Source organism: Xiphophorus hellerii, chromosome 18 (genome assembly GCF_003331165.1).
Source record: "Xiphophorus hellerii strain 12219 chromosome 18, Xiphophorus_hellerii-4.1, whole genome shotgun sequence".
NCBI classification, from domain to species: domain Eukaryota; kingdom Metazoa; phylum Chordata; class Actinopteri; order Cyprinodontiformes; family Poeciliidae; genus Xiphophorus; species Xiphophorus hellerii.
The window spans coordinates 28,334,406-28,360,997 of record NC_045689.1 but is presented as its reverse complement, the minus strand read 5'-3'; the positions used below and the strand labels follow the sequence as shown (position 1 = coordinate 28,360,997).

Genomic DNA, 26,592 nt, shown 5'->3' with positions numbered 1-26,592 from the left:
ACTGTATAGTTTGAGAATGGGTAGGTAGGCTCGCTGGAGTCTGGTCATCACATCAAAAGAGTTTTCTGAAACTGAAGACAAAAGGTATTGAAATGCCCCGACATATGAAGGACTGAACAAACACCCACCACCCTCTATTTCTGGTTTTGTCGCTGCCCAGGATTTCCCTCAAACTTCCAACCATCGTTACGGCAAATAAAGTCTTTCTGATTGTCCTGGCTTTCGAGGGAACTGTAAAGTAATGAGAAAATGATACACTTGTGAATATACTTGTGACCCCTCCGTGTCGAGAGTGTCTCAGCTTGCGATGGTGCCGGGTTTAAAGTCAGGAATGCATAATGGCCTTGTGCCCGCCGCCGTTGTCGCCTTTTAAAGATTTCCAGATTTTCCAAGCCATTACCTTTGAGAAATGAGCGCCGGCAAAGAGTGAAATATCCCGTTTTGGGCCGTGTGTTCCTCGCCAGGGTTGAGGCACGCGGAAGAGGGGACCTTGTTTTGTCAGTACATCAACATGACCTGTGAGTCTTGTGGTTGCACACAAAGGGGCGGGGGGAAATCGTTGGCAGCCCCAATTCTTCAGATCTGCCTTTTGTCCTCTGCATAGCTCTCTGTTTCCAGTGGTTTCTCTCAAATACCTGCAAGGTGCTTCAGCACCGAGATGCTTTTCCGCTCTAACATAGTAAAAGGTTTGTGTTACAATTCGGTTTTCTTGTGCAGTTGCTTTTCTAATTTGCTCACTACTCCAATTAAACAGAATAAGAATAGCAAAGCTTTCTATTTCCAGGAGATGGAGAATTAAGACCTCCCCACCATTAGAGCTAATGGGCCTTGTCACCACCGTCTCCGTTCCATAGTGCAGCATCCAGCAAAGTGCCAATAAAATGCGTCTTTATTTGTGGAGACAAAGATGTTGTCTCTCCGTTTCCCCATAAGGTCTTTATTTAGATCAATATTAAAGTTTTTCTTTACATCTCGGTGATAACACACTTTAAACAGTGAGTGTGTCTAAATCAAAAGTGACATGAAGCAAAATGTGAGTATTTTTGTGTGTTTACATGGCTTTAGATAACTGATCTTTTCACTTTTTTTGCTACCTTTCTTTATCGCTTCTGTGACAAGCAACTGAGTCCAAGTAACTATTTGCTCTCCTGAAAGTAGAAGTATAAACATCCAACTTTCATCACATCTGCAGGTAATTGTTATGCAGCAGGAGAGAGGAGAAAGTGAATAAAAACCACACTTGATAAGCATAAAACTTCAAATTTTGTTTCTTGGGTTAGTTAACTTTGTATTTTGCTTAAAATTCATTTATAAAAATGGTTTATTTTTTATTCATCTTTTTTTTTTTTTTTTTAACTTCTTGAACCACCTTGGAGTCTTCAATATTTTTGACCACATTTTAAACTTTCAGTTTTCCATACACTAATTCAATTTTCAATCTAAATAGTAGGGATGGATGATGGGCTGAATGCAAATCATTGCATTCAGCATACATACATGGCAAATCATTATTAATCTCTTACAGTGTTTTTTTTCATAAAACAATTGTAAAATGTAAGTTGTTGAAGTCAGTTTAGACATTGTTCATCAATGTGTGGCTGCATATAATTATTTGTTTATTATGACAATTATTGCTTTAGTACAAATAAGTAGATCAGTTTTGGTTGAGCAAGTGTTTTTCTATTAATTTTTGCATTTTCTACTGTACGTAAAACTAACAATGTCCTAAAATAGTGGAACTATAAACATAGTTTTAGTCTCAGAACAACCTGTCTTGACTCCATGCCTGCTAAATAGTTAACGAAAGTCACAATAGAAATTCTGTTATTTATCTTAGACAAATGCATTTCAACATTTACATCCCACCTTGATGGTAAGAGTCCGTATCAATACCGACTTTTGCACATATGCAAGGTACTTGCAGGATGTTGAGGGGTCCCGATTGCAGCTGGAAGGGACGGCTCTTTGAGAACTGTGAGTGCTTTGGGTCGGGGGGGGGGGGGGAAGGGCCACACAGCAACACCCAATTCGTCTTAAGGAGAGCAAGAACAGAATGTTCTCTCTTGTCACAGTCTCTAATAGCCTCCAATACATCTGAAAAAGTAGCTAGATTTGTTGTTGATTTTATGAAAAGTCACCTGAAAGGTTGAAATGCCTGCAAAAAATAGCAGAAAAGTTGCTAAGTTGGAAACGGTGCGTCCCACCTCCTCTCTTTCTACAGTTCGCATTCTGTGGCTCTGCAGCTTGCAAGAGTGTAAAAAGCACTCAAGGGCCATTGTAACACTCACTGTATGGACCCTTAGTCACACGACGTGCCATGATGGACGCCGGACGTGAGGGGCGGCGCTACTGATCAGAACAACTGCCAATATTTTTCCAAGTTGCTTTTGCTAATATAGCCACGGCTTCTACTTGTTCAAGTTGAGCTGAATTGTCTCTCTGAGCTCTGCCGCTAAGCTAATCTTTGGCACTAAACATCTAGTTGGCACTAAGTGTTGGCTGAACAGCTAGCTTACAAACCAACCCATTTTGTTGAATTTAATCCAATCGCCGACTTTTCCTTGAATTTATGCCACATGATTCATACTGCCAATCAGCGATTCTTCTCACAGCGGAGCAGACCTGTGTGTACAAAAGTCTAGATGTTAACCAGTTTTTTTTTTTTTCGTACATGCTAGGCTGCATGAGGGTAGGCCATTTTCTCCATGGTTATGAATTAATTTCTCCATAATGCAACATTTGATTGGATCTTGCTAATTATAAAGTATATGAACATTCTTCTTCTTACCTTAAAAAAAAAAACTGTTTTCTGCAAATCTGCAATTACACAGAGGGCTTTCAGTCCTTATGTTTGATGGCTGCTCGGCATTGCCACCACATCTACGATGAAATAAGTTTGGTTTGTGTCCATCTTGGTGAGTCGGGCGAGGAACCCACGATAACCACTTTCCGTTCCAGTTAATCTTGCAAATATAAACATTAGCTAATGCAGCAGTACATCTGACAAACAACACTAATTGTTTAGCTGAAACTGTTCTGAACTGGAAAATATCAGATCACAGACTTTCAAATTCAAATATTGGGATAAGAGCATCTCGAATATTTATATTCAATTATGTTTTTGGGTAAAAAAAAAAAATATTTTCTTTTTTTTTTAGAACCGATCAGCCGTAGTTTGAGGCACATTATTTTAATCACTAATTAAAAAGCATTTAAAGACGATTTTCTTATCTGTAGACTTTCGTCTGCATGAATTCGGATTAGGAGCAGATTTATGCGCGGCACTTGGGCAGCATGCTGTACAAATAGGTCCACAGAGGGGAAGAATGACAAGCGTTATTAAAATAGCCTGTAATGTGATTTTTATTTTTTTCTCTCAAAAATCTCACACTGCTGATAACATACCAGCAAAACATCTCTAAAGATCAGGGCTTTATCATTCATTAATGAGAACATGTTAGCCAATATACTCCATTATTAGTAGCGTAAGTGACATGTATTTTCCTTCCCTGTGTCCTGTTAGGGGTTAACCGCAAGAGAGAATCAATTGAATATGAAAAACTCTTTAGTTGCTCCATTTATTGTCCAAGCGAATGCAAAATGCTTCATGTTTTAGATGCAGGAACCGAGGAAGGGCATGTTTTCAAACTCGATGTCGCAGTTCATTGTTCTGCAGCCTGGCCTCGGCCACGGGCGTAAAGTCACACTGTATCCATTATTAATCAAATGCCTCTCAAGGACGACGTCTGTGCAAATTGGTATGCAGGAGCTGCCGAACTCACTCACCAGCAGTGACTTTAAAATTAAGTATTAGAAAGAGATTTGGTGTTTTTCTTACCCGTGCCAAGGACGGGTCTCTTTACCGCACAGAAAAAGGCCGCAGGCATTCAGCTGAGGATTTCACTATTCTCTGTTTTTACAGAAACACTGCATGTAAAAAATATATATATATATACAGTATATTGCTGCAATAAAATAATTCATTTTATTGTGTGCATAGGATTAATAGGATCAGGCCAAACTTGATGTAAAATATGTGATTAGGTGTGATTGTAATAACTGCTATTAGAGCTGAAAATTAGCAACTTGCTACGTAATCTCATTTTTGAACAACTAATTCAGCTCTTGTGGAGTTCGGATTTAATCCCTCAAATTTTAAAGCTGTCTCGACTTTGTCGATGTTCAGACGCTCTTTCATCACTCCTCAACTTGTCTTCTGCTGACATTTTTTTTTTTTCTTTAAACGTCTTCCCGGGGGAAAAGCATGTTCCAATTCGGACACTGACATCTCTGGGAACTGCATGGCTGAAATGAAGAGCCGTAGGCATTCTGGATAAAGAGGAAAAAGAAATAAAAATACTGGAGGACATTTTGAAACTTCTTCTTATCTTCATTACCAGGCCTGAACTATACTGGAAAAAGAAATCCCAACGAAAATGGAAAATATTTCATGCGTGCCCAATTAGATATGCAAATTGCAAGACTAGACATGAGCTGAAACTGTACAAAAAGTTTTCTTCTCCATCTTTATTAAACTTAAAATGAATCACACAAACGCTTCATCCTCCTTTTTTTTTATTATTATTATCTCAGCAAAAGGCTTTCTCAACAGATAGCACCCAGTCTGCATACAAAGGCCTGCAGAGTGGAAAAAATGGTCCTTATCCTGCACTGAACTAAATATCTAAGAAAAAGAAAGAACATATTAATTCACGAAGTGGCCTGACAGATGGGCAAACTCCATCTGCTGGTGATCATTACAAACTATCTGCTGTCATTAACTCTAATTTGGCCTAATTGCCATGTAAGGGTTAACTAAGTGGAAAGTGAGCAGCTTCCAATTTTAGCTTGGTGCTATTCATGCTTTACTGCTGTGCAGAGACAGGAATATATTGATGGGGAAGCCATGAACATTTATTTTATTTTTTATTTTTTCTCTTCTACACTTTCCTCTACACTCCATTTATACTGATACAGAACACAAAAAGATAAAATATTCAAAGATAAATAGCACAACTGTGGCTTTCTAATGAGGTTGTGCTCGACTTGTACTGTGGTGATTTTTGGCCTAATGTCCTTTTTTTTTCTGTTTTGTACACAAAATCCTCTTACTGGTAGCAGTCCATGATACACTGGCAGCCGTCCTTGAGGTTCTGTGGACTCATGGATGAGCTCATTCACATCCAAACCAGTCCTCATTCTTACTCAAATCAGAAAAAATAAAATAAAATAAAGTGTCACAGAGTCCTTTTACAGAGGCCAAAGGCTTAGAAGTATAGTTCTAGTATCAAAACACAGCCATTATGGCAGGTTATTAAATTATCCTTTGAGTGACTCAAGTCTAACTAAAGGGTCCTCCTGCATGCAGTGTAGCACCGTCGAAAGGCATGTCTCTGTCAGCGCACGCTTACTGACTGACATTTAGATAATGGATCATTGTCCTGTTGCATATTCATCATCCTGCTGTTTCTGAGAACAGGTTGGATTTTTGGGTACGAAGGGATTCATCGCTGGAGTCACTTGAACGTAAGAGTGGGAACACAGAAAAGACACAGAAGCGAAAGAGCAGAGTGACAGTGTGGTTTCTCTTTTTCTCTTCCCCCACTCCCCCCCCAAAAAAGAGGAGAAATAAAAAAAGAGGAGTCAATTGACCAGCAGGCGCTAAGAGGTTTAGCGAGTTTGAGAAAGTAAAAGCAGTCTGGAGTTCACTTTGCCGTGGAGCTCTACCTTTCCTCAAAACGTATCCAGTGACACTTAAAGGCACCGATTGGCCCTTAAGGAGCCTCACAAAAGCACCATCTAATGGTGAAAGCGTCCGTCTTTTTGGACCGAAATTACTCTGTGAAATTGCCACTGCAGCCTCTGGCAGTGCGGTGACCTCTCACCTCTACATGCAGTCCACTCTTTCCACTTTGTGGTTGGACAGCACTGTGTTAATGGGGCAATCATGTTTCCACATAAATTTTTTTTAAGGAAATGTGGGTGAAAAAAAGGCCAAAAACACACAGAAGCTAATCACTCATCATACACAGGTGCATCTCAGTAGATTAAAATCAAACCCATAAAGTCAGTTCATTTTATTGACTCGATTCAAAAACCGACTCAGGATTATTTATTCTAAACATAGACGGGTGGCTTACCGGTGACGAAATCCCGAATTTCAAATGCTCGCCATATTAGATCAATAAAAACATATTAAAGACAGAAATGTTGGCCAACTCCAAAAATTATGTTCATGTACACTGCAAAAACACACAATCTTACCAAGTATTTTAGTCTAGTTTCTAGTGCACACTTGAAAAAACAAAGACAAATCTAACTTACAAGTAACTGTTCAGCAAGATATAGGAGCTTGTTTCAAGTCAATAATTCTTTAGTATTGATGAAAAGATATTAAGTCCACTGGTAGATTATTTCACTTATGACAAGATATTTTTACAAAGTTATAAGTGAAATAATCTGCCTGTGGGACTAGTACTTTTGCATCAATATTAAGGAATTGTTGACTTAAAACAAGCTCCTATATCTGGCTGAAAAGTTGTTTGCAAATTAGTTGTCCTATTTCAAGTGTACTAAGATATTTCCATTAGAAACCAAACCAAAAGTACTTGGTTAGATTGTGTGTTTTTGCAGTGTGCTGCCTAGTATATGTACTCAATAGGCCTCCTTGTGCATCTCTCTTACAGATACAGTAATGGAAATACCAGATGGCTTTTACAGTGGCTTCCAGTAGGTTTCCTGTCCAGTCAGACTCAGTGATACCGTCGTCATTAAACCAGGTATTTTGCCAGTGTGTGTGGGTGCCACGCCCTAGTGGAAAATGAAATTGTCGTCCTAACAAAGCTCATAAGTGGAGTGAAGCATGAAGTGCAATAAACTTTACATTAATTTGATTGGATATGGCACTGTATGAATAGTCAGGTTCTATAGCAATGGTATTTTGTGGTCTGTCCTGTAAGAAAAAGCCACAAAATAAGTGCTGGCCCTCTGTCAAATCAGCAACCTTACACATAATGGTTTCGGTCATAACATATCATTTGTGTATTTAACCCTATTTAATAGTTCTCATTGCTCTTAATGAGAGGTATTTTTGCAAAATTGTCTTTTTTGAGCTGTATGTCACGTTATAGCATACCGGAAGTATTGCTGTGATGCATTTGTGCGTTTTTAAGGATTCCTTTAATCTCCCTTGGCAACCATTGAGAGGGCGCCTTAACGCCACGCTCTGCCTATTTACTCAAAACGCTGCCGTGGAGCTTAAGTCCTCAGTCGAGCTCCGGCCTCACAGAGCGCCTCTACCTCACACCTTCTTCCTCTCAGCTCCTCCAGACTAGCGGCAGCAGCAACACAACAACAGAGTCATGTGGTGCGTCATTCCATCCAGGACGCACAGCAGTAAAATAAACATTTAAACATGAATGCTAATTATGTATGCACTTAGTCATTTTGATAATAGGCTAATATAGCTAATATAAACACTTAAAGCTTGTTTTGCCTTCATTATAGACCTTATATAAGACTTTTAATTTTTTGCGGCTCCAGACAGATTTGTTTTTTTGTTTTTTTGATCCAAAATGGCTCTTTCAACATGTTGGGTTGCCGACCCCTGCTCTAGTGGTTTAGGACTTGCATCCTTTCACTCCCGTGACTTAACCGGACGGGTTGTGCTCATTAAGTTTCAATGTAACCCACGAGAGCTTCCTTTAGTGGTCGCATTGTGACATTTCCGTCGTCCTGTGGAACTTTCCGGTGACGCCGGCTCATGTCTCACCGTCTTCTCACGTTCAGCCACGTAACCACAAGCCGTTGGCGGATGTGTCACCGCCGCTAGTTGCTCCGCTGACTTTCGGAGATAACATTATGTGCTGAACAGGCCATTTGATACCTGGATGCAGATAGATTCATGGGGGCCTTCATGGTGCAAGACGCTTAACCTGGCCAGTTAATCACCCGTGCTAATTATATCTGCTGTGACTCCATATGCTGTACATCAGCAGCCAACAACGAACAGCTTTCATCTAATCCACGAATTAATGTGTACTGTATAATCACAGCGTGCGTGTTGTTGGATCAGGTATTAGTCACCTGATAAATTGCACATGATGACTCAACAATGTCAGGAAATAGGCAGACTCGGTAATAAATAAAGATGAAAGCTGGAATGGCTTAAATTTCTTATTTTGCCACCAGCAGTTTTCATTTGTTCTTCTCTCAATATTTATTTATTTTTCCAAGGTTGTTTCAAAGACTCGGGAGTCATTGGTGAGCGTTTTGTGTTACTTTTTCAGACGGAATCTTTAAAGAATAGAATTACGGTAATTAATGTTTGACCTTATGTAAGAATGCGATAAATAAAACAAAAGAAATCAAGTGGCTTCTCTCGTCAGCAGATTTCAGGATTCCAATGAACAAGTATCATTGTCAGATTTAGTAGTTTAAAATGGGCTCTAGTTGGAAATTTGAGAGTGTTAAGGAAAATTATTCTGTTTTTGAAAAAAAAAGAGAAAAAAATAACTTAAGGATATTTCTGTTTTATCACTGAAAGTTTCTGCTTCTAATTTCTGACAAAAAGTTTTCTACTTTTTTCTTGGTATAATACCGAGGACAAGATCTCAAGCTGCAAACACACACCTGTTTGTGGATGTAAGATTTAAAAGCTCTGATGTTTAGTTTATTGCGCAAGTATAACATGTATATGAATTTATTTTATTTTCTCTTGCATCCTTGTTACTGTGCCTGGTAAAGTGGTTGAAAATACAATTTCCCTTTTTCGTGTCCCTTGCTCTTCCACGCTTTATATGCACTCTGGTCCTACTAGTGGAAAGGTTACTCTGGAGCCCCGGAGGAAACTTTTACATCCCACTGGATCCCACCTTTGCAGGATTTATCAATGTATTTATGTTAAATGGAACTCTGCTTTATTCATTTTGTCAGTGCCCGTCTTGTGCAGTTAGCATTAAACATTTCCATACAGACATGTCCACTTTTATGTGCTCTTAATGTCTTTTTTTCCTCCCCTGTAATCCTGTGATCAAGACTTTGAGTGATTGGGATTTGAAATGACTGAAACTGAAAGAATGAGGCTGCTTGACATTACTCACATCATTGTTACGGTTTGGGGTTAAAGCTGGCTGTGATCTTTTTAGACACTGAATCAGGAGGATTTTCATTTTTTTGGCAAAAGCAATTAAAAAGTTGCAGTTCTACATTTTCTAGAAAATAAACAGTTATCTTGGCTAAAGGAACGTCTTTTCTAGATGCAAAAATGTTGTTAATTACACACAAATGGATTTTTTCAAGAGTTTATTTCTGGGTGTGGGGATATAATCGTCTATTTTGAGCTTTATGTCATGTTACAATGACATTCTATCAATCATCTGAAACATTTCTGTGTTTTGAGAATTCCTGGAATATCTAAACACTTGCTCTCACAAAGCTCCACCTACTTCCACAAAGCCCCTCCTTGGAGCTGCGCCTCCCTCACTCAGCTCCTCCAGACTAGCAGCATTTAGCAAGCATCTGGTGGAACGGAGCATCTGCTGAGCTCATTATGTGAATTATTTCTTAGTCCAACACTCCTAAGAACAGTTGTTCTGCACGGCATAATGGGAAGGCAGTTTTGTTATGTGTCCAATTGGTCCAAATTGGGCTATTGGGCAATTGGTCAAATTGCCCAATTGGAATTGTCTTTTTAAGTTATGTTTGATATATATACAACATTTTCATAACAACTGAAGGTAACAAAGTTATTTGATGGTGCTTTAAAATGGATGGAAAATACATAATACCACACCTTTAATTATGATAATTTCCTATTTACAACAAATGAAAACACAACATTTAGGATTAGAATATCACTTCAGACCAATAAAAAACTATTTTTCTTTTTGTTTGTTTTTTTTATTTAGAAATGTGGGCTTAGTGAAGAGAATGCCTAATACCTGCTTAAAGGTTGTTGCCAGTCCATCACAGCCCAACACAGAAACTCACACCTGAAGACAGTAGAGAGTAACGGTCATGTTTTGAATTGTCTGCGTGTAATTAACTTAAACACAGTGTTTTACTAAAAAAAAAAAACTTTTCTAAAATATTGAACTTTATTGAATTAGTCAGCATATATGTGGATGTGTGGATATGAATGTATAGATAGATAGATAGATAGATTTTTTATCTTGCAGAACCAGTAATAAATAATAGATAAATAAACCAATCAGAAGAAGTTTATTTCACACGAGCAACAAAACACACCACAAACCATCTTTACAGTGAAACACTTTTATGTAACTGTTTTTGTTTTTTAGTTTTTTTCATTCATCCATACTGCTTCCTGTGCCTCCCTGCAATGGCACGGCGCCCCCCTTAGGGGGCGCACCCCACACTTTGGGAACCACTGTCTTAGGCTATAGTACTTAGTACTGAAGATTTCCTGCAGTGTAATGCGATCCTGTCAGGTCGTAAGTGCATAGGAATGGCTTGGCCCCATCCTGCAGGGTAAAAACCCACGGCAAGCACTGTTCATTTTTCACTGCTAAGGCAGAAACAAAGCGGGGAACATGGTGCTGCTTTGCCGTTCAATGGTAGAAAACGACTGGAAGAAAATTACCCTAATTTGCAAGTGCACTTGATCAATTAAAAGCTTGTTTGGGTGGCTTTTAAAAGCTGCTCAGTGTTTGCTAGGCTATTACAACAACAAAGGAATAGCCAGTCTGAAAGTTCAACAGCTAGCTGGGAGTCCTGCAATGTGCATGATGCCAGTCATTTTCCTCTTTGCAGAAAAGAGATAATAGAATTGTGGGCAGCGAAAGGTTAGAGCATCGGGGGTTTGAATCCCTTTAGTGTCTGTAAACATGTGAGGGAATGAGAGGTCGTCTTCTCTTCCTCAGCAGTGACTGTTGCACAAGAAGACCAAAGAAACGGTTTGCAGACAGACTGTTGTACAATGTTCTGCTCTTTGTGGTTTGTTTCCTAAGGAAGACAAAACAGAGTATCTGCCTGCAAATGTCTTGTTACTCAGTGAAAAATAAAATGGCATCAGTTATAAAAACGGGCTGATGGGACTTTTATAACCTGGAATAGAAATGTGAGAGATTTAGGATATGAGGCTATTTAGATGAAAAATATGACATAAAAGTGTACTAAATAAAATTATATTCTATATTAGTATTTAATGTGACTTCAGTTTTATAATAAACAATTGATAAATTTAATCACAGTTCAATACTTTTTGCCATTCTGCACTTTATAGACTAAAGTAAGCCTACATACTAGGGACTTTAGTATATAGGCTCAAGTCTCAAGCCTGCATACTTTGCTTTGTTCCTGAAGTTTATAAAGTACCTTATCTTGGTTAAGGTGATAGAGGCAAATTTCTATTAATTAGAAATTTGTCTGTGTTTTCACTCAATCATTTAAAATTGTTGCTGTTTTGAAGCTATCGTTTTTTTTTTTTTTTTATTGTTTCATTTGTATCTCAAAGTTTTTGCTTTGTAACACACTCCAGCCAGTCTTGAAGATATACAAATGCCAACAAGTCAAATGAGCTTCCATTATCACAAACCTAGTATGAGTGTGTACAAAACGAAGGCTTTACCAACACCCTTTCATGCAACATGCAGCTATTCTTTCTTCAGCACTACTAGCTTGTTATTGTTTTCTAGCCTAAACATTTGTCATAGAAAATGTATCCAGAAGTTCCTCATTGGTGTTTTTGGGTTCCCTTATTCAATTTTTTTTTATTATCTTATCTGACTTTTTGAGTTCTGTTTACTTAGTAAATCACCAATGTTATCATTTGACAGAATACCATCCAACCACAAGTGTAAAACTGCAATGTACCAGCAGCAGTTCTGAAGTGGAAAGCATCTGCAGGTTAGCTGGGTGTTGTGGAAGAAGAGAGACTGTTGTGCAGTGTTCTCCTCTTTGTGGTTTGTTTCCTAAGGAAGACAAAACAGAGCATCTACCTGCAAATGTCTTGTTACTCAGTAAAAAATAAAATAGCATCAGTTGTAAAAATGCGCTGATGGGAGATTCTCACTCCCACTGGCCCACGCAAGCTAGCTAAAGCTTTTTTTTAGCTAAAGTTCAACTTTAGCTAAGCAAGCTAAAGTTGATCAATTAAAGTTTTCGAGTTGAATAGTCAAACCCTGGACTTTAAATTGATCAAGAAGGTGTTATGCATTTATCAATTCTCATTTGTTGTGATAAATAATTGATTTATTGTTTTTATAAATGCCACTTATTGATGTTTAAATTCCCCCAAAACTGTGTGGATTGTTAGTTTTACTATTTTCTCCACTGTTTGTTCAATGAGGGTATCGATAAATATGAAATATACGATTAAATGCAATTACTGTGTGCAGTTTAGTGATACAAATCAAATTTTTTTTATGTGACTGGTGTCCCGATGAAGCATTTTACAAATTGTATCTTTTTTAAAAGCAGTACCTAAAAATAGCAGTAAAAAGGTCTTATTGCCACTTTTAACATTATCACAGTCATGCCACAAAATATCAGGATAGAACTTAAAGTCCATATTGCGCACCACTATACGACACGATCTCAAACATGCTATTGACAGTTGAATCTTGGCGGCGGATGTTGATAACCACAAGCTATCTTTCCTTGATGAAAAATTTGGCAACGATCAGAGATCTGTTTGCCATTCGGGTTGTATGTATCTAAATATTAACAGTTCCTTCAGACAAAAATGGCTAAAACCCCCACAGCCCCCCAAAACGAACAACAATTACGTGGCATTATTTTCGTAAAAGGAGCGGCGATGATGCAGATGCTTTATGGCGTTTAGCAGAATGCTGCTCGGCTGCGGTATAATGGGTTGCCTGTGACCTATTTGAACAGTGTAATAACGTCCCAGTGGACCAGAGAGCACAGTATGAATGAGGTAACTTTGTGAGATGCCTGGACGTTCCGGGCTCCTAACATAGGAACATAAAAAGGAAAGTGTGTCGTTAAAATCAGAGATTGCTGTCGGTAAAGCTGTTTGCTCTTCAAGGATGCGATAAATTTGTTGTGTTGTTAGCACTATATTGTGTTAACCGTGTACAAATGAAAAAAAAAAAAAGGGCTTAAAGCAACCCTTTTTTTGATGCAATGCAGCACCTTGCCTTATGTAACTTTTAAAACAGCACTGCCACACAATTTCTTAAAAAAGAAAGAGGAAAAAATGGTGTCATTTTGTCCTTTATCCTCCGAAAGGTGCCAGCAGGAGTTGAAGTTGATTTATTTCAAGTGTGATCATGTGCTGTCCGGTTCAGTTTAGCTATTGCCAGGCTTGCAGCGCTTTTCGATTTTGTTGTCAGTGTAAATCTACTCTCCCTGCAGCGTCTTTGGCTTCATCACTTGCTCTCACGTGTATACGTGTCTATCCTTCTCACACCCCCACATCAACTTCCTCCCCCTTCGGTCTCCATTAGAAGACATTTTGCTTTGCGCTGATCCGTCATCCCGCCGGCCAGCTCTTTGTTTCTGCCCGTTGCATCGCCTCTCCTTTAAAAAAAAAAAAAAAAAACACCCCCCAAAAACCATTTCGACTGCGAAGAAAACTAAACATCAACCTCCCAGTGTTTTTCTGGGTCAATTGCAAAATGAGATACAGTGGGACTAGTCAGGGTGCACCAGGGCTGGTTTCTATGGTAACTGCAGGGCTGTATTTAGTGCAGTTGTTCCAGCGTGCGTGCAGCGAGCGAGCGGCTCTCTGTTTTCAGCCAGGCGAGGAGGAAAGAGCGAGGACCGCTCCCGTGGGGGGATAAACAGAAAGTGGGGCGATATCTCCCATCCTCATCAAACCGGGGCTCTCATCTCGAGGAGCCGGCGTCGTGTCAGGAATCCCGCACCTGAGACAGAGCCAGAATAAAACCTGAGGAGTCGAGTAACTGGCATCGGTTTTCTGCTGGCAAAAAAGTTCAGACTTTTCACATTAATGTCCGTCTGTTGTGTGACATAAAAAGCTAATTGCTGGAAGCTTTAAGGGTGTCAGCATGTGCAGGTAGAAACGACTGCTGGTGGTCTTTTGCATGTGTGCATAGCATGACTGGTAGTAATAAAGTTCAACATAGTTAAAAATTTTTATTGTCCACAAGTCAAAGAAATGTGAGGTTCCATCCATATATATGGATGGAACCTTGGTCTGTACTGTATATATATACAGTACAGACCAAAAGTTTGGACACACCTTTCTAATTCAATGGGTTTTCTTTATTTTCATGACTATTTATAAGGCAAGAAATCCCACTTATTAACCTGACAGGTCACACCTATGAAGTGAAAACCATTTCAGGTGACTACCTCTTGAAGCTCATCAAGAAAATGCAGAGTGTGTGCAAAGCAGTAATCACAGCAAAAGGTTGCTACTTTCAAGAAACTAGAATATAAGGGGTATTTTCAGTTGTTTTACACTTTTTTGTTTAGTGCATATTTCCACATGCGTTATTCATAGTTTTGATGCCTTCAGTGTGAATCTACAATGTCAATAGTCATGAAAATAAAGGAAACTCATTGAATTAAAAGGTGTGTCCAAACTTTTGGTCTGTACTGTATATATATATATATATATATATATATATATATATATATATATATATATATATATATATATATATCTGCGTTTGAGACATAGAGAACCCCAGATTGAAGCACTGCTTCAGTTGGATATATCTAGAAAAAAATCCTGACCAGATGCCCGAACCTTCTCAGTTGATTCATTTCATCATAGAATAGCAATAGTTCTACTCCAAACTCTTTGTGGATGAAGGAATTTTAAAAAATACCACCGTATCTTTTTCTATGAAACAGCCCACTCAGGTGGGTCTGGCCAGCAGTCAAAGCACCGACATGCCAAAGGACAAATTCCAACAATTCTTTCAACTTTTCTTTTTAAACTACTTCTGAGAAACCTTTCCTCGGTTGAAGTCCAGTGATCTTGTCCAGCACTACGGATAAGGAGTCCACTGATTGCAACTTTCTTGCTGATCACGGATTACCGATCTTTCAAAAGCCTGACCTGCTGATTCCGATTTTGGCTGATACCGGTTTTCTTTGTCTGAAACGTTGCTAAATGTAGTAATAAGGTCAGTGGCTGATTTTTAGACCTTTGTTGAGGTAGATGAGATCAGAGGAAAAGACCGGTTTCACATATAATGGTTGGCCAGTCACCGATGTCCCAAAATTAAGGAAATCAGAGCCAACCCTACTACGTATCCAACACATATAAAAGGCACAAGTTGATGTGCATCTATGCACCAAAATCTTTGATCTTGAGACTAACACCCACCGACCCTAAAGGGGCCTGTGTTTTCTGGTCAAGAAGCATGGCCTTGCACCTGGGGTGGAGACAGCTCATCCTGGCTGCCGTTTAGTCAGGTGTGGATTGCTCCAGTAATAGCTGAATGTCAGTGCCTGGAGATGCCAAACAACCTGCCTGTCTAAGAAGACTTGTTTCCAGTGAAGGTTGGGCTCTTTTAGGGCTGTTCCTTATCTCTAAACCTATGTATGGTTCATGAGCAACGCGGCTGAGGGAGAGGGGTGTCTCCCATGCAAACCCTCAGGGTCTCATCTGATGTTGGGCCAACAAACCGGACACAGCTTTCACTTTGGGTGTACAAAAGCCAGAAAAACCTTATAAAATATGGTCATACAGTAAGTCTCCAGAAAACCAAACTCTGGGTTACGAGCACCATTAAGGCTGCAGTGTGTAACTTACAGTATATATATATATATATATATGTATATGTATATATATATATATATATGTATATATATATATATATATATATATATATATATATATATATATATATATATATATATTTTTTTTTTTTTTTTTTTTTTACATATTTGTTAAAACTTTCCCTAGATAATTGTGGAAAAAGTCAAGCGCATCTGCCTTCTCCCTGTGGTCCTATTTCCATGTGGAGAAATACACCTCTAGGTCAGAAACAACCAATCAGAGCCATCTTGAAAGGCTCTGGAGGGCCTTAGAGTTGTCAATCATGCTTGTGTACGCATGCTCAAACACTCCCCCTTGCTCTCGGGTACGCTGTAGCGTTTTTCTGATAGCAGTGTCTAACGTGAGTGCTCAGGCTAGTTGGCATAGCCACATATGATGGCTGATTAAGAGTTTTGCTGTAATGGTAAGTTGTTTCTAAATCGTTTCTCCATTTTCACTTCAAAGCGCCGACATGAGGACAACAATTCAGGTTTAATGTTACACAGGCCTGCGGCTCACGAGAAGCGTCGAACTTGGGACAAAATTCGTACGCATGAGAACACAAAGGGAGAGTTTGCTGCCAGATGAAAAAGAGAATTTCAAAGCTGGAGCATGACGAAAAAAAACTTTGGCTGGAGTTTGAGGTCAGGTGTTTGGAGTCCTGACCGCGTCGCTTTGTAGCTAGCTCATAATCAAAACAAATGCGCCGGCTAATTGAACGTGGAAGGATTTATTAGAGGAGTCAAGGACAACAAATCACTGCAGTGCGTCTCGATTTGATATTTAAACACATACTTCTCTATAACACCAAAAAAAAGAATGGATAAAAAAGCAGAAATGTGAAACAGAAATGGTAGATTAAAAGATAAATGAAATATGTCAGAGATCCGGCAGTACAGTTTTGGGAAGAGCAGCAACAACCGCTTACTCCTTTTTGAATCTCCCCGGCGCACAACAACAAACACACACTAAATGTTTCATGAGTTAAGGAGAGCAAAGAGAGCTGTCAATGCATCTGAGTGGCGCATGTGAAAGACAGGGCACGGCTTTGCATGAAAAATACATTCACCACCTTGGCTTTTGTTCTCGCTGCTGAGCGTCTGTCGGTCCCTCGGAGGCAGCTGCTGGAGCGATTTTTCTACAAACAAAGTTAGAGTAGCTTAAAAAAAAAAAAAAAGTTAATTTTGTATCTCCAAAATTGATTATGCTTAAATAAATTGGAGTAGAAATGAGAAAGTTATTTATTCTGGTTATTAAATTCAGAGAGGGAGATTAACTTTGTCACTACATGTGGGCGGTTGAACTTTGGGTTTCTGTTTGGATTATTTCTTTGTTGCTTAATTACCAGATCTTGCAATTTCAGTTTGTTTCTTTGTGTTAGTTCACTTGCGCAGTTATTACTGTTTGTGCTTTTTGGATTTGTTTCTTTCGATTAATGTTTCTTTCTGTTCGTTGTGCATGTTGGCGTCAGGTTTCTCTCTTCGTGCAGCGTCCTGGTCTCCCTCCCACCTTCCCAGCTATTTTCCATCTCCCAGCTCCCGTCTGCTTTTACTCTCCCTCATCCGTTCTCTATTCTCTGCTGCTGCATGTTAATGGAACGTTTAAAGCAGAAGAGTGCAAACGCTTTTGCCATGTGGGCCAGAATCGTCAAGGTGGAAGTAGTTGAGTGCCACAACAATCTAAAACGAAAGTGCAACTGCAAAATCATTGACTTTTTTTTTTTTTTTTTACCTAAAAGCAACTAGGAGAAAGGAATAAAACTGCAGTATGTAACTTTTATTAAAAATACATTTTTACATAGCAGTTGATATTGTTATTGTGGTGACAGTATAAGACAGATAATCTGAGAAAAAATATCAAGCTCCTTTCTTCTCCCAGTGCTTCCAGTGGTCTCCTGGTTCTGATCGGTCATAAACAACCAATCAGAGCCAGGGGGAGGGTCTTATTGCTGTCAATCACTCTCATGTTCATTCCTTCCTGTTTGCTCGTTGCTAAGCTACAGTTGGTTCTCCACAACGTAGCCTGCCAACAATGCTAGGGTTAGTTAGCATAGCTAACAATGATGCCGGAGAAAAGGTTTTCCTGTAACAATAAGTTGTATTTTCCGCCATTAGCACATTGACAAATAACAAATTTTAATGCTTGTTTAGTTAAAATATGCTTGTTCTTCATTCGGTGAAGTTTCTCAAATTGAGTAGAGTATCCAGAAATTTCACTCAAGTAAAAGTAAAAGGTGGGGTGGAGTAAAACTACTTTTAAAAATATGTAAAAAAATAGAGTAACTTTTTGGGGAAAAGAAAAACATAGTAAATGTAACTGAGTGAGATGTGGGCGTGTCACATTGTACAAAATCTAAACTGATTTTTACAAAACGCTGCTTAGAGGCCAAAACTGTGGCCTCCACGATTCATTCAGCCAAGTGGTTCTCCAGCTTGTTTGAATACCCAATAATCAATCAAATTTCTATGTCTAAAACCATATAGCACACAATTAATAATATCCTTGGCCGTGTTCCCTCTTCCCTGCCTTGTTCATCTGCTCCAGTACAAGCGAGCACCCGTTCAGAGCGCTCCCGTTGGCACCAGCCAAACATCTCAGGCGTTTAACAATAGATTTGTTAGAAAACTGCGGGAAGCCTTTGTAGTGGGGCCATTTCAGAAATAAAGCCAATGAGCTCTGCTAATGTCGGGCGACACAATGAGACACTTCTAGGAAGGCAGCATGGCTTCAAAATTCTAGCAACAGAGACGATCCCAAGAGTCAAATTAGACCGTTTTAGCTACAAGAACTTCAAAAAAAAAAAAAAAAAAGGCATTAACAGATGAAGAGGTGAGTTGAAGCACTGCTGACACACGTAATACGCAATTGTGGACAAAACACTGTTCTTTGCTTCTCACAGCTCAACACTGTTAATATTTGAACTTGTGCGTAATTCTTGTAATCTCACAATTGCAGCTGTGGGGAACAAACAAAACCAGAAATCAAAAGCATTTTCATGTAGGATTACTCTACAGATTATTATAAGCAAAAACCTCCGCAGCTACGTCTGAGCGTTCTTTTGAAAGACGGCTATGTGACAAATGCTGTTCGTCGCTACTGTCTGCGCTGAAAGGACAAAAGTGTGTAAAATGAACACAGAGGTCATAAACCTTTTGACGGTGATGGCGTTTTCGAAAAAAAAACAAAAAAAACAACAAACGATCCGAGTTTGCAAACAGGGCCGTAATTTAATACGGATTTAGATTTCTTCCAGTGTGCGTAGGCCAACATTTGAGGCTGTGCTTTTAAATCAGCCCGCAGATATGAGCATCAACACGGACAGCTGCAGAGATGAAAAATAAATGATTGTGGTGCAGAATGCCGTGCCAATGTACGGCTTCGAGGGTGGTCATTTACTGTAACAACTTTGGCATTAATGTGACAATTTAATATCAACACTTTACAGCTCAGAGATTACAAATATGCTGCTTCTTGCAATTGCCTGTCAAAACAAGGCTTCTTCATCTCTCCCGCTATCTGCCGTTTGTGTCAGAGGTCTTATTGTGATTCTAATCCCATCACTATAAATCCAATATAAATCCAAGCAGCCCTGCTTTTGAGCAGGATGTGTAATGAAAGAGTGCCGAAGTTTCCTTCTAGTTGACCTAGTAGACTTTCTTCTCTTGACTTCCTTATATATATACAGTACAGACCAAAAGTTTGGACACACCTTCTAATTCAATGGGTTTTCTTTATTTTCATGACTATTTATAAAGCAAGAAATCCCACTTATTAACCTGACAGGGCACACCTATGAAGTGAAAACCATTTCAGGTGACGACCTCTTGAAGCTCATCAAGAAAATGCAGAGTGTGTGCAAAGCAGTAATCACAGCAAAAGGTTGCTACTTTGAAGAAACTAGAATATAAGGGGTATTTTCAGTTGTTTTACTCTTTTTTGTTTAGTGCATATTTCCACATGTGTTATTCATAGTTTTGATGCCTTCAGTGTGAATCTACAATGTCAATAGTCATGAAAATAAAGGAAACTCATTGAATTAAAAGGTGTGTCCAAACTTTTGGTCTGTACTGTATATATAGAATAGAATAGAATTCAACTTTATTGTCATTGCACTGTCACAAGTACAAGCAACGAGATGTAGTTTGCATCTACCCAGAAGTGCTCTACGAGATATAAATATTTATTTACAGATGTACAAGACTATGTATGTATGGACTATAAGGGGTTATAGCAAGAGATATAGATATTGTGTATAAATATAAATATGGGAGCTATATGCACAGATTATACAGATTATACACAATATACAATATATATATATATATATAGCTTTATATCATGTTATAATTTTATTACTTCATCAAAAACATACCTGGGGGGCGTGCCGTGGTGGCGTAGGGGTTAGCGCGACCCATATGTGGAGGCCTTGAGTCCTCGATGCGGCCGTCGCGGGTTCGACTCCCGGACCCGACGATATTTGCCGCATGTCTTCCCCCCCTATCCTTCCCCATTTCCTGTCAGCCCACTGTCAAATAAGGGACACTAGAGCCCACAAAAAGACCCCCTGGAGGATAAAAAAAAACATACCTGGAGTGTTGCCTTGATTCCTTCATTACCATTTCAGAAATACTTGAATCTCCCGTGGCAGCCATTCAGCTGTGCAAAACACCTTGGTGGACGTAGCTCCGCCCTTATGCCTCATTGCAAATGAGGCATAAGGGGTCTATAAAGTTTGGAGAAAAGGATTTGTGTGAAGGACATCATGCCAACCTATGCAACACACAAAGGATGATTGGATATGCACAACATTTCTTACACTTGATGCATTAAAACTCCAGCTAGAATGTTTCTCCCGCAATGAGAAACATGTAAATTGCTTTCTACTTCCATCTTTCCAAAACTCTGCTATCCTTCTAAATTAATGTCATCCACAATCAGTTTGCGCTTCTTCTTTTTGTGGCTAACAGTTAGCAGCTAACTGCTAAGTGGCTGCGTCTTTTAGTTTGTGTTCAATTGGTAATTATTTGATCTTCAATCTCATCCTGTACTAAACATTTTCATTCATAAATGTCTTCCTCTGCATCATCGTCAAAAGTTGTTCTGTCCTCCAATAAAATTCAAGTCTTTCTAAGCAAATAATTTTGATTTGTTGTGATTAGGAAACACACTGGGAAAGCCTTGTTTACTGATATATTTTTTTGTTTGTCTCATTTGTGGTTGAAATTGAAAATAAGAGCATAAAAATCGGTTCATGCACAGACAGAGAGTAAATGTGCAGGAATGCGAGAACAGCTGGTGTTTGAATTTTGTGATAATTTTGGAACCTTGTGCAGGGATGGCAGGGACAGAAAGGCAAAACTTACACTTCCTCTCACTCATGCACACACACACATCCACTCACGCCAACAGCAGGGCCAGACCGGAGGAGGACAGAGGACCAACAACTTCCACACTTGTATTAGCACCGGACCTGGTGGAACCAAACACCCTGTGTGTAATTTGAACTCGGATCGGTGGTGTACGGTATGTAGTTTGTGAAAATTGATCAAAAATTAGCCAGTGCTGAACCTGGCTTTTCTTCATTAAAGAGGCCCACATATGCCCAAACACCAGTCAAGAGTAAATTGCTTGATTTGAAAATTGCAATCCATTCTTAATGATTACCTGTCATAAAAACAAACCCATTCTGCCAGAGTGCAGCTGTTTAGCTCATTTTGCTAGCTTAATATTAGACTGCTTTCTTCTGGCGTTGGAGGCAGGCTCAACATTTACCAAATAGAAATATTTTTTTTTTATTCTAACTACCATTTAGCTCAAGTTAATGTCAGTGTATGCCAATAAATGATTTCCAAAGTTTTAAGAACCTTATTTACACGCTTAAACCCCCCTTCCCCCCCCCAAAAAGCTCGTCTTGCTAGCATACGTGGCTACCATAAAAAATGACCCTGCTTACCTGGGCGGCGTCCCACCTCTTACCCTTTTTACGTCGAAGGCAGAACGGAGCAACTCTTTTATTGGAATGAAAAGGATCATCCCTCTTCCGGCTATTAATGTGAAAAGCTAATTCTATTTGTCTTGTACGCGACGTGATATATTTATTTCGCAAAACGTTCCCGCCGAGGTGCAGACAGGGGAAGGATAATTCCTGGAAGTAATGTCAGGCCGTTTGATTTATAATGAGTGAATGTGCAGAGGAGTAATCTACTTTTGCGATGCCCAGGGCCGAGTGAAGAGCTGTATGACTGCGAATAAACACCACCTCCGGACTGTGGAGCTGTCATTAATCAGAGCCTTGGCTGACAGTCCGGTCCCTGCTGCTGCTGCATTCCCTTCAGACCCCATTGCAGGATATTTATGTTGATTGTCTGTACTCTTTCTTTCTTTCTTGTCTGCTGCTCCCATTCACCTTCTCTTTGTCATAAATTTAGAGCATGTAGCACACTTCAAACTCGCAGTGCTTGGGGGGGAAAAAAAAGGTAGAGGTAGTTTTTCCCCATTGGGTCTTATTTCTCATGTCTTATTTCTTTACCGTCCAAAAGTAGTTTTCGTTGTCAACAAGGCAATTCAATAAGTAGGTCTGAAATGAGTTATTGGATTAATCGTGATGAATCGATTATTTAAACAGTCGTCATCTAATTTAGTGATGGATTAATTGTCTTCTGGAGTTAGGCCTGTGGCAATAAGCAAAACAATCAATCGATTGCATGATTAGTCAAAACGAGCGCAGTAATTTCTGTTTGCATGACTTATAGTTTTTTTCTTTCCATCAAGAACAGTTTTGTTTCCAGATACTTTACAATTCAGTTCATTTGTTGTTTCTGTTGTTTTTTTTAAAATTTATTTTGGATATCTAAATGGCTTCCAGTTTCTGTGTTAAATGTTGATTAGAATTTAAAGTTTATTGATATTTTAGGATGTGTTTTATTACCATTGCATTACTTAAAAATGCAACAATATTATTGTTTATCGCAATAACCTCTGGGACAATTTATTGTCCAACAAAAATGATTGTGACAGGCCTAACTGGGATATACGGACTCAAGAAACGGCCAACAAACTCGGAACAATAATTAGGTTAAAACTACTAAAAAACATATTAGTTTTGCATTTAATATGAAAGAAAACCATTGTCTGCAAGTATTTTCCACCCATGTTAGAAGAATTTATTTGGCTGCAGATATTTCCAAGCGTTCTCAAGGAGGGCTACTCTATTGTTATGATGTAATTACTGTGAAATGCCTTGCTGCTGAAATGTGCTACACAAATAAAATTGACTGATTGATTGATTGATTGGATTTTGGGCAATAAAAATGATCGTTGTCTTATTTGAAAAGGGATTGAATTACTTGTTTATCTGCACTTTTCAAAGTATCTCTGATATTGCATTTAAAAAAAAAAGAAGCTGATGTGCTTTAGTGAAAAACTTGCAAAATGTCCCAATTTCTTCATACGATTCATCGACTAAGTAATCAATCAGAATAATCGATTACTAAAATAACTGATAGCCGCAGCCCCAGTCAAAATATATTAAGCCAGGACCAGCCAGTAATTTGCTAACTGAGGTTGTTTAGAAATAGTTTAGGAACTCCATGTCTCTTGTTGTGCAGGGTTGTTGTTTGGGCTCACCTAGTCATGAATGAGTTTGCAGCCATGGGCCAGTGATCAGTGTGAGCTACTATGGTGAGATGAGCAGTATCTGTGACAATATGTGATGTTAGACAAGGAAAACCAAAGCGCTGCTTTCAAAATGTGACACATTCAAGTGTTTCGGAGCTACGGATGATTCATTATCATCAATTATTCAGAGCAATCATTTTCCCAAAAGTCTAAGGGAAAGACAGGAACAAGGTTGAAAGCACACTGTAGGATGCACTCCGCCTTAAATATTCATACCCCCGAGAACCTTTTTACGTTTTGACACGTCATGACTGCGAACTTAAGTAAACTTTATTTGAAATGTAGGCGATAGATTGCGTACCGCTATAATGTACGTCCATTCTTTTGTTTCTCAAATAGCTCAAGCTCAGTTAGATGACTGAGGGTGGGCGATATGGACTGAAGGTTTTATTACGATATTTTATGGTGATCTTGTGATAACGATACAAGTGATAAGAACGTTTTATTACTGTTTTTTAGGTAGCTGTGTAACTGTGACTGCATTACATTACATTTGTAATAGCAATAACAATCGGCCAATTTTAGTGGTTCATTAATTGGAACTCATTGTGACTGTGATCATTTTCCATCCACTTCCTAAATATGCGCCACATTTACTAGTTTTTAAAAAAAAAAAAAGACGATAAAAAACATTCAGGTTTGATTTGTAATAGCACAAAATGTGAAAATAAATATTTTCAGAATAAATTATTTTTGTAAGAAATAAGCAACACAGGAATAATAATCCTTAACCCGTTTGTGTTCTCCTGGAAACACGGCGCTTTACTCACCTTTGCAGGAAGAAGAAGGGAATAAAATGAAAGCAGGTTGCTTTCATAAGGAGACTGAAAGCTTCCTGATGGAAAGGAGCTTTCCATTAGTGCTACTGTACACCCACACTTCTCTTTCCACACACACACACACACCGCGTAGGGGCCCTGCCATTATTTACATATGCTGTAGCTCCTCTGGAATCTGTCGCAGGAGCAGTCAGAAACGAGGATTGTTTCCATTCCAAGTTGTATATATATATATTTTTTTTTTCAGACCTGCTTTTGGACCTGAGCTGGGAATTTTGATTTCATGGCAGACAGATGCCAAATTTCATTCTTTTTTTAGTTTCCTTCAGAGGAGCGCCGTGTTGACTGTAAATTCAAAGCGAGCCAGAAAACGAGCTTTGACACACAGTAAGATCCCAGCCACAAATGAAACTTTTTGATCAAATACGTGAATTTCTATTAAGATTAGCATTTACGGTAGACATCGGTAAGGATTCCGTGAAAAAACACAGAACATTTCCGTTCCCAAAAAATTTCCAATTTTTCTTATACATAGTAAATGAGACTACTTGTGTTACATTTCCATTTCAGACAGAAGTTGTGTTGAATGTTAGCCCTTCTCCGTGCCCAGCTGCGGCATTGCTGTGGGTCGAGCTGCATGGCTGCAGGGGGAAGCAATAAAATCATCAAATAAAAAATGCGCAATATACTCAAAGCTGGCCGTTTTCCAGACGTTTGGAGGGCACGGCGTAAAAATATGTCTGCGGCCTGTTGAAAATACTGGGATTTCAAGGAAATAGTTTAGATTCATTTTGTGGCGAGTCCATTCAAACTGCACGGCCATTTATCAGACATGAAAATTTACTGCAGCAGCCAGCGCGGGGAGTAAATAAGAGCACAGCATTTTCAGTATGCTGCTCAGGTCACTTCATGGGTCACAAGAAGTATTTTTATTTTTTCAAGCCTTTCTATTCATACTCATCTGACTCATCGTTTTCTTCGACGTGATTGAAGAGTGATTTCTTAAAATAGAAATGCTGAAAATAGCTTGAGATCTTCCTTCAGTTCGCGGTAGTATAAATTAACGTCATGTAACTTTTTTCTGACTTGTTTTTTTTTTTCTATGTGAGAAGGGAAAATGTGAAGGTTTTCTAAATTGGAACTGTGGAGGTCACTGAGATTTACTTCACGGAAAACATTCTTATCACAAGTCAGGCACCGATAAAATAATGAGTCCTGCTAAGTCAGAGGAAACTCTCGACTGTTTCCTAGCAATATGTGGTTCTTTAATTGCAATGAAGCCGTGAGCAAGTCCTTCTGACGTCAAAAGGTTTTTAGAGAAATACATAGGACCTGGTTAAGATGAACGTCTGGAACTGGAATAAGATGAATATTTTGTTAGTTCATTTGTTTAGTAAAGCAATCTGAGCTCGTATAAAACATGATACACAGGTTTGGTTTGGTGGAAATTCTTACAGCTGTAAAGCAATTTAAACATGATTGAATTTACTTTAGGCTGAACTCACTGTCCAATTCATTATAGTTTTTTGTTACGTAAATCATGTTTTGTACTATTTTCACTTGAAGGAAATGGTATTAGGCAATAGATTGTAGCACTAGATGAGATAGTACACAATATTAAGCATTATATACATCAGAGCAGAAAAATGTGTTTAAAAAATAAATTCAAACTACTTTCTGTCTTTTTACAAACTTTTGAGAAATCCCAAATTACTATTTTAAAGAAGCTTTATTTAGTCTATAATATTTCCGTTTAGGTGACTTCTTAAAGCAGGATCCTACTGGTACAAGATAGTTTTTTTACTTTGAGAAATAAAGGTTTTATAAATCACAAATGATGCATAATTACATTTCTTGTCAGTAAATAATAAACCAGATAAAAGTTCTTTCAAAATTATGAAAAAGAACCTAAGTTTAGCAGCAGAATTCAAATCTACAACCTTAAAAAAAGCACTGAGATCAACTTTTATGGTGTATTACCTGGTACGATATAGGTTTATAAAATCATAGATTGTGTTTTCAAAAGTTGGATGCTAAAATATTTTAGTCCTCATTTGCGTCACTGCAACGGTTTTAAACGACAGTTTTGAAGCTGTGAATCAGACGCCCGGCGCAGCATTGTTAGCCCGTCACACAGAACAGCAATACTGACTTACACAACGTTTCTGTCTTGTCCGTCACTCCTTCACAGTGTTTTTTTTTTTCTAAACTGATACCAAAATGCCGTCACACAAAAAGATAATTCTTCAGTTTTAATTGTGTAAAATGTTACCATACTATGGATTCCAGAAAGGGTAAATTTTCTTTAGAGAAAATATTTCTTTTATATTTAAATAGCCTGAGACAACCCTAGCCCTTATATTCTTTCTCCAAAGGCTTTTGTTTTGGTTAGATAGAATGCTAACTGCATCC

The 26,592-nt window shown here is 38.6% G+C and overlaps 1 protein-coding gene across 4 annotated transcripts in view; it reads left to right on the top strand.

Moving 5' to 3' along the window:
- lrfn1 (leucine rich repeat and fibronectin type III domain containing 1) overlaps nucleotides 1-26,592 on the top strand; it is a 198,203-nt gene that overhangs the window by 45,556 nt on the left and 126,055 nt on the right. The window contains exon 2 of one of the 4 annotated variants that reach the window (XM_032545401.1): nucleotides 6,687-6,779. The exons of the other annotated variants lie outside the window; for them this stretch is intronic. The gene's annotated coding sequence lies outside the window, so the exon portion shown is untranslated. The remainder of the gene's footprint in view (nucleotides 1-6,686; nucleotides 6,780-26,592) is intronic. 4 annotated transcript variants of the gene reach the window in all.